General features: G+C 42.8%; 7 non-coding genes across 7 annotated transcripts; all 7 read right to left on the bottom strand.

Annotated features, from left to right (window-relative positions):
- Window positions 1-621: 621 nt before the first annotated feature.
- trnak-uuu (transfer RNA lysine (anticodon UUU)) lies at window positions 622-694 on the bottom strand. Its single transcript has one exon. It is a non-coding gene; the product is annotated as a tRNA-Lys (tRNA).
- Window positions 695-929: 235 nt separating this feature from the next.
- On the bottom strand, window positions 930-1,018 carry trnay-gua (transfer RNA tyrosine (anticodon GUA)). Its single transcript is given in 2 exon segments — window positions 930-965; window positions 982-1,018. It is a non-coding gene; the product is annotated as a tRNA-Tyr (tRNA).
- Window positions 1,019-4,578: 3,560 nt separating this feature from the next.
- On the bottom strand, window positions 4,579-4,667 carry trnay-gua (transfer RNA tyrosine (anticodon GUA)). Its single transcript is given in 2 exon segments — window positions 4,579-4,614; window positions 4,631-4,667. It is a non-coding gene; the product is annotated as a tRNA-Tyr (tRNA).
- A 3,226-nt stretch (window positions 4,668-7,893) lies between these two features.
- Window positions 7,894-7,966, bottom strand: trnak-uuu (transfer RNA lysine (anticodon UUU)). The gene has a single exon. It is a non-coding gene; the product is annotated as a tRNA-Lys (tRNA).
- A 235-nt stretch (window positions 7,967-8,201) lies between these two features.
- Window positions 8,202-8,290, bottom strand: trnay-gua (transfer RNA tyrosine (anticodon GUA)). The gene is given in 2 exon segments: window positions 8,202-8,237; window positions 8,254-8,290. It is a non-coding gene; the product is annotated as a tRNA-Tyr (tRNA).
- A 3,121-nt stretch (window positions 8,291-11,411) lies between these two features.
- Window positions 11,412-11,484, bottom strand: trnak-uuu (transfer RNA lysine (anticodon UUU)). The gene has a single exon. It is a non-coding gene; the product is annotated as a tRNA-Lys (tRNA).
- A 235-nt stretch (window positions 11,485-11,719) lies between these two features.
- Window positions 11,720-11,808, bottom strand: trnay-gua (transfer RNA tyrosine (anticodon GUA)). The gene is given in 2 exon segments: window positions 11,720-11,755; window positions 11,772-11,808. It is a non-coding gene; the product is annotated as a tRNA-Tyr (tRNA).
- Between the last annotated feature and the right edge of the window lie 4,792 nt (window positions 11,809-16,600).

Genomic DNA, 16,600 nt, shown 5'->3' with positions numbered 1-16,600 from the left:
TTTTAGCAGCCTGTTGCCATTCAGGTGAGACAATACCTAGTAAATCCTTTTTTTTTTTTTTCATGTTGGTGCGCCGCGAAGGTTTTTGGTCTCAGCAAAGTGTGCCGTGGCATTACAACGCTTGGGAACCACTGGCTTGGCTTGTTGGGCATCCAGGTATGCACTGAGATTACGATCGGCACGATGATTGTCGTTCTCAGGAGAATTGTGTTTCTTTGCTGATCATGTTCTCTGTCGCTTTTTACAAAGTTCTTACAAGTGGCACATTGGGGATGAGGAGCAGAGCATGCTGACACGCATAGCTGTGGACTTCTGCATGGCATGGGGCCACAGGTCATTCCAAGTATTTCAAGACGCCTGCAAATGTGTGGACACGTTGTGTTGGCCCAACCCTCACAGATTGTGCCAAGTCAAGTAGAGATGCATGTTGTGCTGTTCTAAAGTGACACGTCGTCAACGGCAAAAACATCTCTCAGAGTTCCTGGCTTGACTTGCCCAGGCTGGATATTTGCCGAAAGAAGCAAAGAGGACTAGACACCTTGCCTAGACACAACTGCATATTTCATTGTCACCTGGAAGGCCATCCAGGCTTTTCACCATCATGGCTCTCGGTCAACAAGGCACCCGAACAGGGACTCGAACCCTGGACCCTCAGATTAAAAGTCTGATGCTCTACCGGCTGAGCTACCTGGGCTTCAGTGAAGTGCTTCACAATGTGTTGGCTTCATGATTGTTCCAGACCGCTTTCTGGCCGGTTTAAAAAACAGGGCTCAGGGTGAAAAGGGTCACATGCATATGAGATGTTTGGGCAATGCGAGTTCTCCACAGCAAATCCGAATTTCCGGTGTTTTCTCCTTGTCCTCATGCAATTCCAATGGCTTGACATTTGGGAGCTCGTCCAAAACCGATGTCAAACCATAATCACGCCTTCCTTCGAGCCGGAATTGAACCAGCGACCTAAGGATGCCCGCTGTCTGAAACCTACAGTCCTCCGCTCTACCAACTGAGCTATCGAAGGGAAGCTTCTCACCGTCTTCCCCTGGCAGTCTCAGTGGCCGTGCAAAGCCAAGAGGCACCGTGGCTTGGCTCAGTGGTTTTCAACCCGTGTGCCGTGAGGACTACCCAATTGTGTCGTGAGATTTTTATCCCCTGAAAAATATTATGTCATTTTGTTTGGTCAACTTCATAAATCTTGTATCAAATCAAACTTATTCAAATGTGTGAAAATATTACATTTATACATCACCTGTAGAAAGCGTTTCATAACTGAAATGTTGTGTTTGCCGGACTGAACGCACACCTACACTGAGTTGCAGTGCTATCAGTTGTATCGTAAGGTACACTTATAAATTTCAATTTAAGAAGTGAATTTATAGTATCACCTTATCACGAATCCTGGAATCTTGTAGAACTCAATTTCTGTGATAATTGGACACAGACACCAATTCCAAAGATATAAATTGTTAAATTTATTCAAAAACAAAGACTAAATGTAGCACTACACTAATTATACAAAAGGGAAAAGCTAATTAAAATTCAACTCTAGATCAACAAATCAAAGACAAATCACTTCCGTGACCAAATCAAAGACCATGGGATCGCATATGATAACACACAAATCGTTAAACAAAAAAGGTTATAAACACATTAACTACAATACCGGTTAGTAAGACGAAGGTGAGTCTCTCGTTAGTATTGTTAGTCAGACATTAAATAACTACGCAGGTTAGTATTTATGTCAGGTAACTTCTCGTTATATATATATCAGTCTCATTTACGTTTAGGTGCCGAGAAAGATCCTATCATTACTTGTTACCACAATTTCCCTTAACTGATTATTATTCAATGATCAAGGATAGGCAGGGCCACCAATAATCTAACGTCTATTGACTTGTGTCAATTTCAGACTAAACAGTTAAACGGGAATGAGAAGATATTTCTCGGGGTTGACAGATTTTATTTCTAAAATTATCAACAAAACAGTTTAATGCAACACACATTTATATTTAAGAAAACTAAATGATATTACACATTCTAGAGTTTTGAATCACAGAATAACATTTCTAATTGATTTCTCAAATGTCATGAATCATGAACTCCAAACTGTTAAACTTATCTGAACTTCGTCGCAGAGAGGCCTCTCTGTCTTCGGGCTCAGATCACAGCACACGACACATGGTCCGTGTGGTTTGGAACAAAGGCAGTGCGGTTCGGCTTTGTCCAAGAACTTCCACTCAGTCGATGCACCTGGAAATTGGGGTTTCGCGAAATTAGAGTCTTTTCCAAACAGATTTTCCACTGGTTTGAAGGCTCCAAGGTTGTGCACAAAATCTTCTTTGTAAGCAGGGTTCCACCGTAGTTACTTGAAGACAAAGTCTTTGAGGAAAGCAGGGCCCTGTTCGTTCCAAGGGTCAAGTTTCTTAAGACTCAAATAGCTATTTAAATGACTGAACACTTTCATATACATTCGACTTACTCAATTGTCCAGCTGTAAAACTCCACTGATCAGGTGGGCACAGGCGGGCATGCGCAGTCTGTAAAGTTCTTTATTTAATAAAGTCCTTTAAAAGAATTCTTCGTACGGCTCAATCTCCTTCTCCCAGTTTAACTCTTCTGTTGCCGGCAAAGACTTGGTTGGTTTCTGGTTCCGGTTCGGGCAACAGAGCTACAGGTTGAGCTGTGGCAGCGAGTTACTGGTTCAGGTGAGAGAGAAAGAGAGAGAGAGAGATAGAGAGAGAGAGAGAGAGAGAGAGAGACTGTGCACTGTTCCTTATAGTCTGTCAGATCAATAGGTGATTGGTTCTTGAGTTCTTGAGATTGGATTTCGGTTTCAGCCCCCAGTGTCCTAATGGAGGGGGGCTTGATTTATGACTGATGTCAATCCATGCCATCTTTTGGAAATGCCGGTTGGCCCGGGTTCGTAGCTCTATGTCGGGATTTCGGCTCTCGTCCACTTCAAAGAGTTTTTATCACCTACAGGCCCCTTTCTCCAGACATCTCATAGCAGGATTCAACCTATTTGGCCTCTTCTCGGTGCCATCCTCCCCAAAACTGTCACTTTGATGCAAACCAGTTCCAAGCTGATGAGCAAAGGAAATCTGATAACTTTGGGGGTGGAGAGGTCTTCTTTAGATCAGTGCTTCAGCTCAGAGCCCAAATGCTCTTATCAAAATACACCCAACATAACGCTACACAGTGGAACTGCAAGGCAATTGATTAAAGGGACATGTGGTGAATTCCTTTTCATCTTTATACTGTTGTTGGATGTCTCCTGTTCCTCTAAGTCTCATTTGGCCTTGGTTTTCCCCCTCTGTGTTGAATAATCGGGCTCTAAATAGCCCCGGCGTTTCTCCTGCAGTTCTTCGTTCTTTCCACTGCTAGCGCTGCCTTTGTGCAGCTTGTTATAGGATATTGTGAACTGAACCTATTTTGCTGTGAATTTATATTTACTGCGAATAGTTTATTGTGGCTGGTCTTGGTCTGTCTGCACTAAATAAATGATTTGTATCAAGGGATTATTTAGTTTGTCTGTGTACTTTTTTACCTAACCACTAAGGGCCACTCCTTGCACTTCACACATTTGCCCTTTTAATTACTCCCTTACTGACATACTTTAACATGCAATGTGCGTGTGATAATAGTTTTAGCAGCCTGTTGCCATTCAGGTGAGACAATACCTAGTAAATCCTTTTTTTTTTTTTTCATGTTGGTGCGCCGCGAAGGTTTTTGGTCTCAGCAAAGTGTGCCGTGGCATTACAACGCTTGGGAACCACTGGCTTGGCTTGTTGGGCATCCAGGTATGCACTGAGATTACGATCGGCACGATGATTGTCGTTCTCAGGAGAATTGTGTTTCTTTGCTGATCATGTTCTCTGTCGCTTTTTACAAAGTTCTTACAAGTGGCACATTGGGGATGAGGAGCAGAGCATGCTGACACGCATAGCTGTGGACTTCTGCATGGCATGGGGCCACAGGTCATTCCAAGTATTTCAAGACGCCTGCAAATGTGTGGACACGTTGTGTTGGCCCAACCCTCACAGATTGTGCCAAGTCAAGTAGAGATGCATGTTGTGCTGTTCTAAAGTGACACGTCGTCAACGGCAAAAACATCTCTCAGAGTTCCTGGCTTGACTTGCCTCTGGAAGACAACACTTGCCCAGGCTGGATATTTGCCGAAAGAAGCAAAGAGGACTAGACACCTTGCCTAGACACAACTGCATATTTCATTGTCACCTGGAAGGCCATCCAGGCTTTTCACCATCATGGCTCTCGGTCAACAAGGCGCCCGAACCCTGGACCCTCAGATTAAAAGTCTGATGCTCTACCGGCTGAGCTACCCGGGCTTCAGTGAAGTGCTTCACAATGTGTTGGCTTCATGATTGTTCCAGACCGCTTTCTGGCCGGTTTAAAAAACAGGGCTCAGGGTGAAAAGGGTCACATGCATATGAGATGTTTGGGCAATGCGAGTTCTCCACAGCAAATCCGAATTTCCGGTGTTTTCTCCTTGTCCTCATGCAATTCCAATGGCTTGACATTTGGGAGCTCGTCCAAAACCGATGTCAAACCATAATCACGCCTTCCTTCGAGCCGGAATTGAACCAGCGACCTAAGGATGCCCGCTGTCTGAAACCTACAGTCCTCCGCTCTACCAACTGAGCTATCGAAGGGAAGCTTCTCACCGTCTTCCCCTGGCAGTCTCAGTGGCTGTGCAAAGCCAAGAGGCACCGTGGCTTGGCTCAGTGGTTTTCAACCCGTGTGCCGTGAGGACTACCCAATTGTGTCGTGAGATTTTTATCCCCTGAAAAATATTATGTCATTTTGTTTGGTCAACTTCATAAATCTTGTATCAAATCAAACTTATTCAAATGTGTGAAAATATTACATTTATACATCACCTGTAGAAAGCGTTTCATAACTGAAATGTTGTGTTTGCCGGACTGAACGCACACCTACACTGAGTTGCAGTGCTATCAGTTGTATCGTAAGGTACACTTATAAATTTCAATTTAAGAAGTGAATTTATAGTATCACCTTATCACGAATCCTGGAATCTTGTAGAACTCAATTTCTGTGATAATTGGACACAGACACCAATTCCAAAGATATAAATTGTTAAATTTATTCAAAAACAAAGACTAAATGTAGCACTACACTAATTATACAAAAGGGAAAAGCTAATTAAAATTCAACTCTAGATCAACAAATCAAAGACAAATCACTTCCGTGACCAAATCAAAGACCATGGGATCGCATATGATAACACACAAATCGTTAAACAAAAAAGGTTATAAACACATTAACTACAATACCGGTTAGTAAGACGAAGGTGAGTCTCTCGTTAGTATTGTTAGTCAGACATTAAATAACTACGCAGGTTAGTATTTATGTCAGGTAACTTCTCGTTATATATATATCAGTCTCATTTACGTTTAGGTGCCGAGAAAGATCCTATCATTACTTGTTACCACAATTTCCCTTAACTGATTATTATTCAATGATCAAGGATAGGCAGGGCCACCAATAATCTAACGTCTATTGACTTGTGTCAATTTCAGACTAAACAGTTAAACAGGAATGAGAAGATATTTCTCGGGGTTGACAGATTTTATTTCTAAAATTATCAACAAAACAGTTTAATGCAACACACATTTATATTTAAGAAAACTAAATGATATTACACATTCTAGAGTTTTGAATCACAGAATAACATTTCTAATTGATTTCTCAAATGTCATGAATCATGAACTCCAAACTGTTAAACTTATCTGAACTTCGTCGCAGAGAGGCCTCTCTGTCTTCGGGCTCAGATCACAGCACACGACACATGGTCCGTGTGGTTTGGAACAAAGGCAGTGCGGTTCGGCTTTGTCCAAGAACTTCCACTCAGTCGATGCACCTGGAAATTGGGGTTTCGCGAAATTAGAGTCTTTTCCAAACAGATTTTCCACTGGTTTGAAGGCTCCAAGGTTGTGCACAAAATCTTCTTTGTAAGCAGGGTTCCACCGTAGTTACTTGAAGACAAAGTCTTTGAGGAAAGCAGGGCCCTGTTCGTTCCAAGGGTCAAGTTTCTTAAGACTCAAATAGCTATTTAAATGACTGAACACTTTCATATACATTCGACTTACTCAATTGTCCAGCTGTAAAACTCCACTGATCAGGTGGGCACAGGCGGGCATGCGCAGTCTGTAAAGTTCTTTCTTTAATATAGTCCTTTAATAGAATTCTTCGTACGGCTCAATCTCCTTCTCCCAGTTTAACTCTTCTGTTGCCGGCAAAGACTTGGTTGGTTTCTGGTTCCGGTTCGGGCAACAGAGCTACAGGTTGAGCTGTGGCAGCGAGTTACTGGTTCAGGTGAGAGAGAAAGAGAGAGAGAGAGAGAGAGAGACTGTGCACTGTTCCTTATAGTCTGTCAGATCAATAGGTGATTGGTTCTTGAGTTCTTGAGATTGGATTTCGGTTTCAGCCCCCAGTGTCCTAATGGAGGGGGGCTTGATTTATGACTGATGTCAATCCATGCCATCTTTTGGAAATGCCGGTTGGCCCGGGTTCGTAGCTCTATGTCGGGATTTCGGCTCTCGTCCACTTCAAAGAGTTTTTATCACCTACAGGCCCCTTTCTCCAGACATCTCATAGCAGGATTCAACCTATTTGGCCTCTTCTCGGTGCCATCCTCCCCAAAACTGTCACTTTGATGCAAACCAGTTCCAAGCTGATGAGCAAAGGAAATCTGATAACTTTGGGGGTGGAGAGGTCTTCTTTAGATCAGTGCTTCAGCTCAGAGCCCAAATGCTCTTATCAAAATACACCCAACATAACGCTACACAGTGGAACTGCAAGGCAATTGATTAAAGGGACATGTGGTGAATTCCTTTTTATCTTTATACTGTTGTTGGATGTCTCCTGTTCCTCTAAGTCTCATTTGGCCTTGGTTTTCCCCCTCTGTGTTGAATAATCGGGCTCTAAATAGCCCCGGCGTTTCTCCTGCAGTTCTTCGTTCTTTCCACTGCTAGCGCTGCCTTTGTGCAGCTTCTTATAGGATATTGTGAACTGAACCTATTTTGCTGTGAATTTATATTTACTGCGAATAGTTTATTGTGGCTGGTCTTGGTCTGTCTGCACTAAATAAATTATTTGTATCAAGGGATTATTTAGTTTGTCTGTGTACTTTTTTACCTAACCACTAAGGGCCACTCCTTGCACTTCACACATTTGCCCTTTTAATTACTCCCTTACTGACATACTTTAACATGCAATGTGCGTGTGATAATAGTTTTAGCAGCCTGTTGCCATTCAGGTGAGACAATACCTAGTAAATCCTTTTTTTTTCTTTTTCATGTTGGTGCGCCGCGAAGGTTTTTGGTCTCAGTAAAGTGTGCCGTGGCATTACAACGCTTGGGAACCACTGGCTTGGCTTGTTGGGCATCCAGGTATGCACTGAGATTACGATCGGCACGATGATTGTCGTTCTCAGGAGAATTGTGTTTCTTTGCTGATCATGTTCTCTGTCGCTTTTTACAAAGTTCTTACAAGTGGCACATTGGGGATGAGGAGCAGAGCATGCTGACACGCATAGCTGTGGACTTCTGCATGGCATGGGGCCACAGGTCATTCCAAGTATTTCAAGACGCCTGCAAATGTGTGGACACGTTGTGTTGGCCCAACCCTCACAGATTGTGCCAAGTCAAGTAGAGATGCATGTTGTGCTGTTCTAAAGTGACACGTCGTCAGAGTTCCTGGCTTGACTTGCCTCTGGAAGACAACACTTGCCCAGGCTGGATATTTGCCAAAAGAAGCAAAGAGGACTAGACACCTTGCCTAGACGCAACTGCATATTTCATTGTCAACTGGAAGGCCATCCAGGCTTTTCACCATCAGGGCCCTCGGTCAACAAGGCACCCGAACAGGGACTCGAACCCTGGACCCTCAGATTAAAAGTCTGATGCTCTACCGGCTGAGCTACCCGGGCTTCAGTGAAGTGCTTCACAATGTGTGGGCTTCATGATTGTTCCAGACCGCTTTCTGGCCGGTTTAGAAAACTGGGCTCAGGGTGAAAAGGGTCACATGCATATGAGATGTTTGGGCAATGCGAGTTCTCCACAGCAAATCCGAATTTCCGGTGTTTTCTCCTTGTCCTCATGCAATTCCAATGGCTTGACATTTGGGAGCTCGTCCAAAACCGATGTCAAACCATAATCACGACTTCCTTCGAGCCGGAATTGAATCAGCGACCTAAGGATGCCCGCTGCCTGAAACCTACAGTCCTCCGTTCTACCAACTGAGCTATCGAAGGGAAGCTTCTCACCGTCTTCCCCTGGCAGTCTCAGTGGCCGTGCAAAGCCAAGAAGCACCGTGGCTTGGCTCAGTGGTTTTCAACCCGTGTGCCGTGAGGACTACCCAATTGTGTCGTGAGATTTTTATCCCCTGAAAAATATTATGTCATTTTGTTTGGTCAACTTCATAAATCTTGTATCAAATCAAACTTATTCAAATGTGTGAAAATATTACATTTATACATCACCTGTAGAAAGCGTTTCATAACTGAAATGTTGTGTTTGCCGGACTGAACGCACACCTACACTGAGTTGCAGTGCTATCAGTTGTATCGTAAGGTACACTTATAAATTTCAATTTAAGAAGTGAATTTATAGTATCACCTTATCACGAATCCTGGAATCTTGTAGAACTCAATTTCTGTAATAATTGGACACAGACACCAATTCCAAAGATATAAATTGTTAAATTTATTCAAAAACAAAGACTAAATGTAGCACTACACTAATTATACAAAAGGGAAAAGCTAATCAAAATTCAACTCTAGATCAACAAATCAAAGACAAATCACTTCCGTGACCAAATCAAAGACCATGGGATCGCATATGATAACACACAAATCGTTAAACAAAAAAGGTTATAAACACATTAACTACAATACCGGTTAGTAAGACGAAGGTGAGTCTCTCGTTAGTATTGTTAGTCAGACATTAAATAACTAGGCAGGTTAGTATTTATGTCAGGTAACTTCTCGTTATATATATATCAGTCTCATTTACGTTTAGGTGCCGAGAAAGATCCTATCGTTACTTGTTACCACAATTTCCCTTAACTGATTATTATTCAATGATCAAGGATAGGCAGGGCCACCAATAATCTAACGTCTATTGACTTGTGTCAATTTCAGACTAAACAGTTAAACAGGAATGAGAAGATATTTCTCAGGGTTGACAGATTTTATTTCTAAAATTATCAACAAAACAGTTTAATGCAACACATATTTATATTTAAGAAAACTAAATGATATTACACATTCTAGAGTTATGAATCACAGAATAACATTTCTAATTGATTTCTCAAATGTCATGAATCATGAACTCCAAACTGTTAAACTTATCTGAACTTCGTCGCAGAGAGGCCTCTCTGTCTTCGGGCTCAGATCACAGCACACGGCACATGGTCCGTGTGGTTTGGAACAAAGGCAGTGCGGTTCGGCTTTGTCCAAGAACTTCCACTCAGTCGATGCACCTGGAAGTTGGGGTTTCGCGAAATTAGAGTCTTTTCCAAACAGATTTTCCACTGGTTTGAAGGCTCCAAGTTTGTGCACAAAATCTTCTTTGTAAGCAGGGTTCCACCGTAGTTACTTGAAGCAAAGTCTTTGAGGAAATCAGGGCCCTGTTCGTTCCAAGGGTCAAGTTTCTTAAGACTCAAATAGCTATTTAAATGACTGAACACTTTCATATACATTCGACTTACTCAATTGTCCAACTGTAAAACTCCACTGATCAGGTGGGCACAGGCGGGCATGCGCAGTCTGTAAAGTTCTTTATTTAATAAAGTCCTTTAAAAGAATTCTTCGTACGGCTCAATCTCCTTCTCCCAGTTTAACTCTTCTGTTGCCGGCAAAGACTTGGTTGGTTTCTGGTTCTGGTTCGGGCAACAGAGCTACAGGTTGAGCTGTGGCAGCGAGTTACTGGTTCAGGTGAGAGAGAAAGAGAGAGAGAGAGAGAGAGAGAGAGAGAGAGACTGTGCACTGTTCCTTATAGTCTGTCAGATCAATAGGTGATTGGTTCTTGAGTTCTTGAGATTGGATTTCGGTTTCAGCCCCCAGTGTCCTAATGGAGGGGGGCTTGATTTATGACTGATGTCAATCCATGCCATCTTTTGGAAATGCCGGTTGGCCCGGGTTCGTAGCTCTATGTCGGGATTTCGGCTCTCGTCCACTTCAAAGAGTTTTTATCACCTACAGGCCCCTTTCTCCAGACATCTCATAGCAGGATTCAACCTATTTGGCCTCTTCTCGGTGCCATCCTCCCCAAAACTGTCACTTTGATGCAAACCAGTTCCAAGCTGATGAGCAAAGGAAATCTGATAACTTTGGGGGTGGAGAGGTCTTCTTTAGATCAGTGCTTCAGCTCAGAGCCCAAATGCTCTTATCAAAATACACCCAACATAACGCTACACAGTGGAACTGCAAGGCAATTGATTAAAGGGACATGTGGTGAATTCCTTTTTATCTTTATACTGTTGTTGGATGTCTCCTGTTCCTCTAAGTCTCATTTGGCCCTGGTTTTCCCCCTCTGTGTTGAATAATCGGGCTCTAAATAGCCCCGGCGTTTCTCCTGCAGTTCTTCGTTCTTTCCACTGCTAGCGCTGCCTTTGTGCAGCTTGTTATAGGATATTGTGAACTGAACCTATTTTGCTGTGAATTTATATTTACTGCGAATAGTTTATTGTGGCTGGTCTTGGTCTGTCTGCACTAAATAAATTATTTGTATCAAGGGATTATTTAGTTTGTCTGTGTACTTTTTTACCTAACCACTAAGGGCCACTCCTTGCACTTCACACATTTGCCCTTTTAATTACTCCCTTACTGACATACTTTAACATGCAATGTGCGTGTGATAATAGTTTTAGCAGCCTGTTGCCATTCGAGACACACACGAGATTACGATCGGCACGATGATTGTCGTTCTCAGGAGAATTGTGTTTCTTTGCTGATCATGTTCTCTGTCGCTTTTTACAAAGTTCTTACAAGTGGCACATTGGGGATGAGGAGCAGAGCATGCTGACACGCATAGCTGTGGACTTCTGCATGGCATGGGGCCACAGGTCATTCCAAGTATTTCAAGACGCCTGCAAATGTGTGGACACGTTGTATTGGCCCAACCCTCACAGATTGTGCCAAGTCAAGTAGAGATGGATGTTGTGCTGTTCTAAAGTGACACGTCGTCAACGGCAAAAACATCTCTCAGAGTTCCTGGCTTGACTTGCCTCTGGAAGACAACACTTGCCCAGGCTGGATATTTGCCGAAAGAAGCAAACAGGACTAGACACCTTGCCTAGACGCAACTGCATATTTCATTGTCACCTGGAAGGCCATCCAGGCTTTTCACCATCATGGCCCTCGGTCAACAAGGCACCCGAACAGGGACTCGAACCCTGGACCCTCAGATTAAAAGTCTGATGCTCTACCGGCTGAGCTACCCGGGCTTCAGTGAAGTGCTTCACAATGTGTTGGCTTCATGATTGTTCCAGACCGCTTTCTGGCCGGTTTAGAAAACTGGGCTCAGGGTGAAAAGGGTCACATGCATATGAGATGTTTGGGCAATGCGAGTTCTCCACAGCAAATCCGAATTTCCGGTGTTTTCTCCTTGTCCTCATGCAATTCCAATGGCTTGACATTTGGGAGCTCGTCCAAAACCGATGTCAAACCATAATCACGCCTTCCTTCGAGCCGGAATTGAACCAGCGACCTAAGGATGCCCGCTGCCTGAAACCTACAGTCCTCCGTTCTACCTACTGAGCTATCGAAGGGAAGCTTCTCACCATCTTCCCCTGGCAGTCTCAGTGGCCGTGCAAAGCCAAGAAGCACCGTGGCTTGGCTCAGTGGTTTTCAACCCGTGTGCCGTGAGGACTACCCAATTGTGTCGTGAGATTTTTATCCCCTGAAAAATATTATGTCATTTTGTTTGGTCAACTTCATAAATCTTGTATCAAATCAAACTTATTCAAATGTGTGAAAATATTACATTTATACATCACCTGTAGAAAGCGTTTCATAACTGAAATGTTGTGTTTGCCGGACTGAACGCACACCTACACTGAGTTGCAGTGCTATCTGTTGCATCGTAAGGTACACTTATAAATTTCAATTTAAGAAGTGAATTTATAGTATCACCTTATCACGAATCCTGGAATCTTGTAGAACTCAATTTCTGTAATAATTGGACACAGACACCAATTCCAAAGATATAAATTGTTAAATTTATTCAAAAACAAAGACTAAATGTAGCACTACACTAATTATACAAAAGGGAAAAGCTAATCAAAATTCAACTCTAGATCAACAAATCAAAGACAAATCACTTCCGTGACCAAATCAAAGACCATGGGATCGCATATGATAACACACAAATCGTTAAACAAAAAAGGTTATAAACACATTAACTACAATACCGGTTAGTAAGACGAAGGTGAGTCTCTCGTTAGTATTGTTAGTCAGACATTAAATAACTACGCAGGTTAGTATTTATGTCAGGTAACTTCTCGTTATATATATATCAGTCTCATTTACGTTTAGGTGCCGAGAAAGATCCTATCGTTACTTGTTACCACAATTTCCCTTAACTGATTATTATTCAATGATCAAGGATAGGCAGGGCCACCAATAATCTAACGACTATTGACTTGTGTCAATTTCAGACTAAACAGTTAAACAGGAATGAGAAGATATTTCTCGGGGTTGACAGATTTTATTTCTAAAATTATCAACAAAACAGTTTAATGCAACACAAATTTATATTTAAGAAAACTAAATGATATTACACATTCTAGAGTTATGAATCACAGAATAACATTTCTAATTGATTTCTCAAATGTCATGAATCATGAACTCCAAACTGTTAAACTTATCTGAACTTCGTCGCAGAGAGGCCTCTCTGTCTTCGGGCTCAGATCACAGCACACGGCACATGGTCCGTGTGGTTTGGAACAAAGGCAGTGCGGTTCAGCTTTGTCCAAGAACTTCCACTCAGTCGATGCACCTGGAAGTTGGGGTTTCGCGAAATTAGAGTCTTTTCCAAACAGATTTTCCACTGGTTTGAAGGCTCCAAGGTTGTGCACAAAATCTTCTTTGTAAGCAGGGTTCCACCGTAGTTACTTGAAGACAAAGTCTTTGAGGAAAGCAGGGCCCTGTTCGTTCCAAGGGTCAAGTTTCTTAAGACTCAAATAGCTATTTAAATGACTGAACACTTTCATATACATTCGACTTACTCAATTGTCCAGCTGTAAAACTCCACTGATCAGGTGGGCACAGGCGGGCATGCGCAGTCTGTAAAGTTCTTTATTTAATAAAGTCCTTTAAAAGAATTCTTCGTACGGCTCAATCTCCTTCTCCCAGTTTAACTCTTCTGTTGCCGGCAAAGACTTGGTTGGTTTCTGGTTCCGGTTCGGGCAACAGAGCTACAGGTTGAGCTGTGGCAGCGAGTTACTGGTTCAGGTGAGAGAGAAAGAGAGAGAGAGAGAGAGACTGTGCACTGTTCCTTATAGTCTGTCAGATCAATAGGTGATTGGTTCTTGAGTTCTTGAGATTGGATTTCGGTTTCAGCCCCCAGTGTCCTAATGGAGGGGGGCTTGATTTATGACTGATGTCAATCCATGCCATCTTTTGGAAATGCCGGTTGGCCCGGGTTCGTAGCTCTATGTCGGGATTTCGTCTCGTCCACTTCAAACAGTTTTTATCACCTACAGTCCCCTTTCTCCAGACATCTCATAGCAGGATTCAACCTATTTGGCCTCTTCTCGGTGCCATCCTCCCCAAAACTGTCACTTTGATGCAAACCAGTTCCAAGCTGATGAGCAAAGGAAATCTGATAACTTTGGGGGTGGAGAGGTCTTCTTTAGATCAGTGCTTCAGCTCAGAGCCCAAATGCTCTTATCAAAATACACCCAACATAACGCTACACAGTGGAACTGCAAGGCAATTGATTAAAGGGACATGTGGTGAATTCCTTTTTATCTTTATACTGTTGTCGGATGTCTCCTGTTCCTCTAAGTCTCATTTGGCCCTGGTTTTCCCCCTCTGTGTTGAATAATCGGGCTCTAAATAGCCCCGGCGTTTCTCCTGCAGTTCTTCGTTCTTTCCACTGCTAGCGCTGCCTTTGTGAAGGCAGATGGTGCTTGTGAGAAGTCAACAGGGTGTCCACCGAAAAGGGTGTCTGACTCCTGGTTTTGGATCCGGAAGGGTTGATAACAGACCGAAACGGTTACAATATGATACTGCTTAGATTAACTGTGGATATGTATTGTGATCATGCTCGGCTCAGGTGTGCGTTCAGTCTGCACACAAAACATTTCGGTCGCGAAACGTCTAATCAAATCGAATAAAACGGCGGGGATAGCATGTTTGATCCGTGTGCTATTGTTTTTCAACAATTGTAATGCCCTTTGTAACGTTTAACCACTTCGTTAAATACAGCTTGTTATAGGATATTGTGAACTGAACCTATTTTGCTGTGAATTTATATTTACTGCGAATAGTTTATTGTGTCTGGTCTTGGTCTGTCTGCACTAAATAAATTATTTGTATCAAGGGATTATTTAGTTTGTCTGTGTACTTTTTTACCTAACCACTAAGGGCCACTCCTTGCACTTCACACATTTGCCCTTTTAATTACTCCCTTACTGACATACTTTAACATGCAATGTGCGTGTGATAATAGTTTTAGCAGCCTGTTGCCATTCAGGTGAGACAATACCTAGTAAATCCTTTTTTTTTTTTTTCATGTTGGTGCGCCGCGAAGGTTTTTGGTCTCAGCAAAGTGTGCCGTGGCATTACAACGCTTGGGAACCACTGGCTTGGCTTGTTGGGCATCCAGGTATGCACTGAGATTACGATCGGCACGATGATTGTCGTTCTCAGGAGAATTGTGTTTCTTTGCTGATCACGTTCTCTGTCGCTTTTTACACAGTTCTTACAAGTGGCACATTGGGGATGAAGAGCAGAGCATGCTGACACGCATAGCTGTGGACTTCTGCATGGCATGGGGCCACAGGTCATTCCAAGTATTTCAAGACGCCTGCAAATGTGTGGACACGTTGTGTTGGCCCAACCCTCACAGATTGTGCCAAGTCAAGTAGAGATGCATGTTGTGCTGTTCTAAAGTGACACGTCGTCAACGGCAAAAACATCTCTCAGAGTTCCTGGCTTGACTTGCCTCTGGAAGACAACACTTGCCCAGGCTGGATATTTGCCGAAAGAAGCAAAGAGGACTAGACACCTTGCCTAGACGCAACTGCATATTTCATTGTCACCTGGAAGGCCATCCAGGCTTTTCACCATCATGGCCCTCGGTCAACAAGGCGCCCGAACACGGACTCGAACCCTGGACCCTCAGATTAAGAGTCTGATGCTCTAACACACAAATCGTTAAACAAAAAAGGTTATAAACACATTAACTACAATACCGGTTAGTAAGACGAAGGTGAGTCTCTCGTTAGTATTGTTAGTCAGACATTAAATAACTACGCAGGTTAGTATTTATGTCAGGTAACTTCTCGTTATATATATATCAGTCTCATTTACGTTTAGGTGCCGAGAAAGATCCTATCGTTACTTGTTACCACAATTTCCCTTAACTGATTATTATTCAATGATCAAGGATAGGCAGGGCCACCAATAATCTAACGTCTATTGACTTGTGTCAATTTCATACTAATCAGTTAAACAGGAATGAGAAGATATTTCTCGGGGTTGACAGATTTTATTTCTAAAATTATCAACAAAACAGTTTAATGCAACACACATTTATATTTAAGAAAACTAAATGATATTACACATTCTAGAGTTATGAATCACAGAATAACATTTCTAATTGATTTCTCAAATGTCATGAATCATGAACTCCAAACTGTTAAACTTATCTGAACTTCGTCGCAGAGAGGCCTCTCTGTCTTCGGGCTCAGATCACAGCACACGGCACATGGTCCGTGTGGTTTGGAACAAAGGCAGTGCGGTTCGGCTTTGTCCAAGAACTTCCACTCAGTCGATGCAGCTGGAAGTTGGGGTTTCGCGAAATTAGAGTCTTTTCCAAACAGATTTTCCACTGGTTTGAAGGCTCCAAGGTTGTGCACAAAATCTTCTTTGTAAGCAGGGTTCCACCGTAGTTACTTGAAGACAAAGTCTTTGAGGAAAGCAGGGCCCTGTTCGTTCCAAGGGTCAAGTTTCTTAAGACTCAAATAGCTATTTAAATGACTGAACACTTTCATATACATTCGACTTACTCAATTGTCCAGCTGTAAAACTCCACTGATCAGGTGGGCACAGGCGGGCATGCGCAGTCTGTAAAGTTCTTTATTTAATAAAGTCCTTTAAAAGAATTCTTCGTACGGCTCAATCTCCTTCTCCCAGTTTAACTCTTCTGTTGCCGGCAAAGACTTGGTTGGTTTCTGGTTCCGGTTCGGGCAACAGAGCTACAGGTTGAGCTGTGGCAGCGAGTTACTGGTTCAGGTGAGAGAGAAAGAGAGAGAGAGAGAAAGAGAGAGAGAGAGAGAGAGAGAGAGAGAGAGACTGTGCACTGTTCCTTATAGTCTGTCAGATCAATAGGTG

This window comes from Amia ocellicauda, unplaced genomic scaffold (assembly GCF_036373705.1).
Source record: "Amia ocellicauda isolate fAmiCal2 unplaced genomic scaffold, fAmiCal2.hap1 HAP1_SCAFFOLD_108, whole genome shotgun sequence".
Classification (NCBI taxonomy): domain Eukaryota; kingdom Metazoa; phylum Chordata; class Actinopteri; order Amiiformes; family Amiidae; genus Amia; species Amia ocellicauda.
This window is presented reverse-complemented; position numbering and strand designations above follow the sequence as displayed.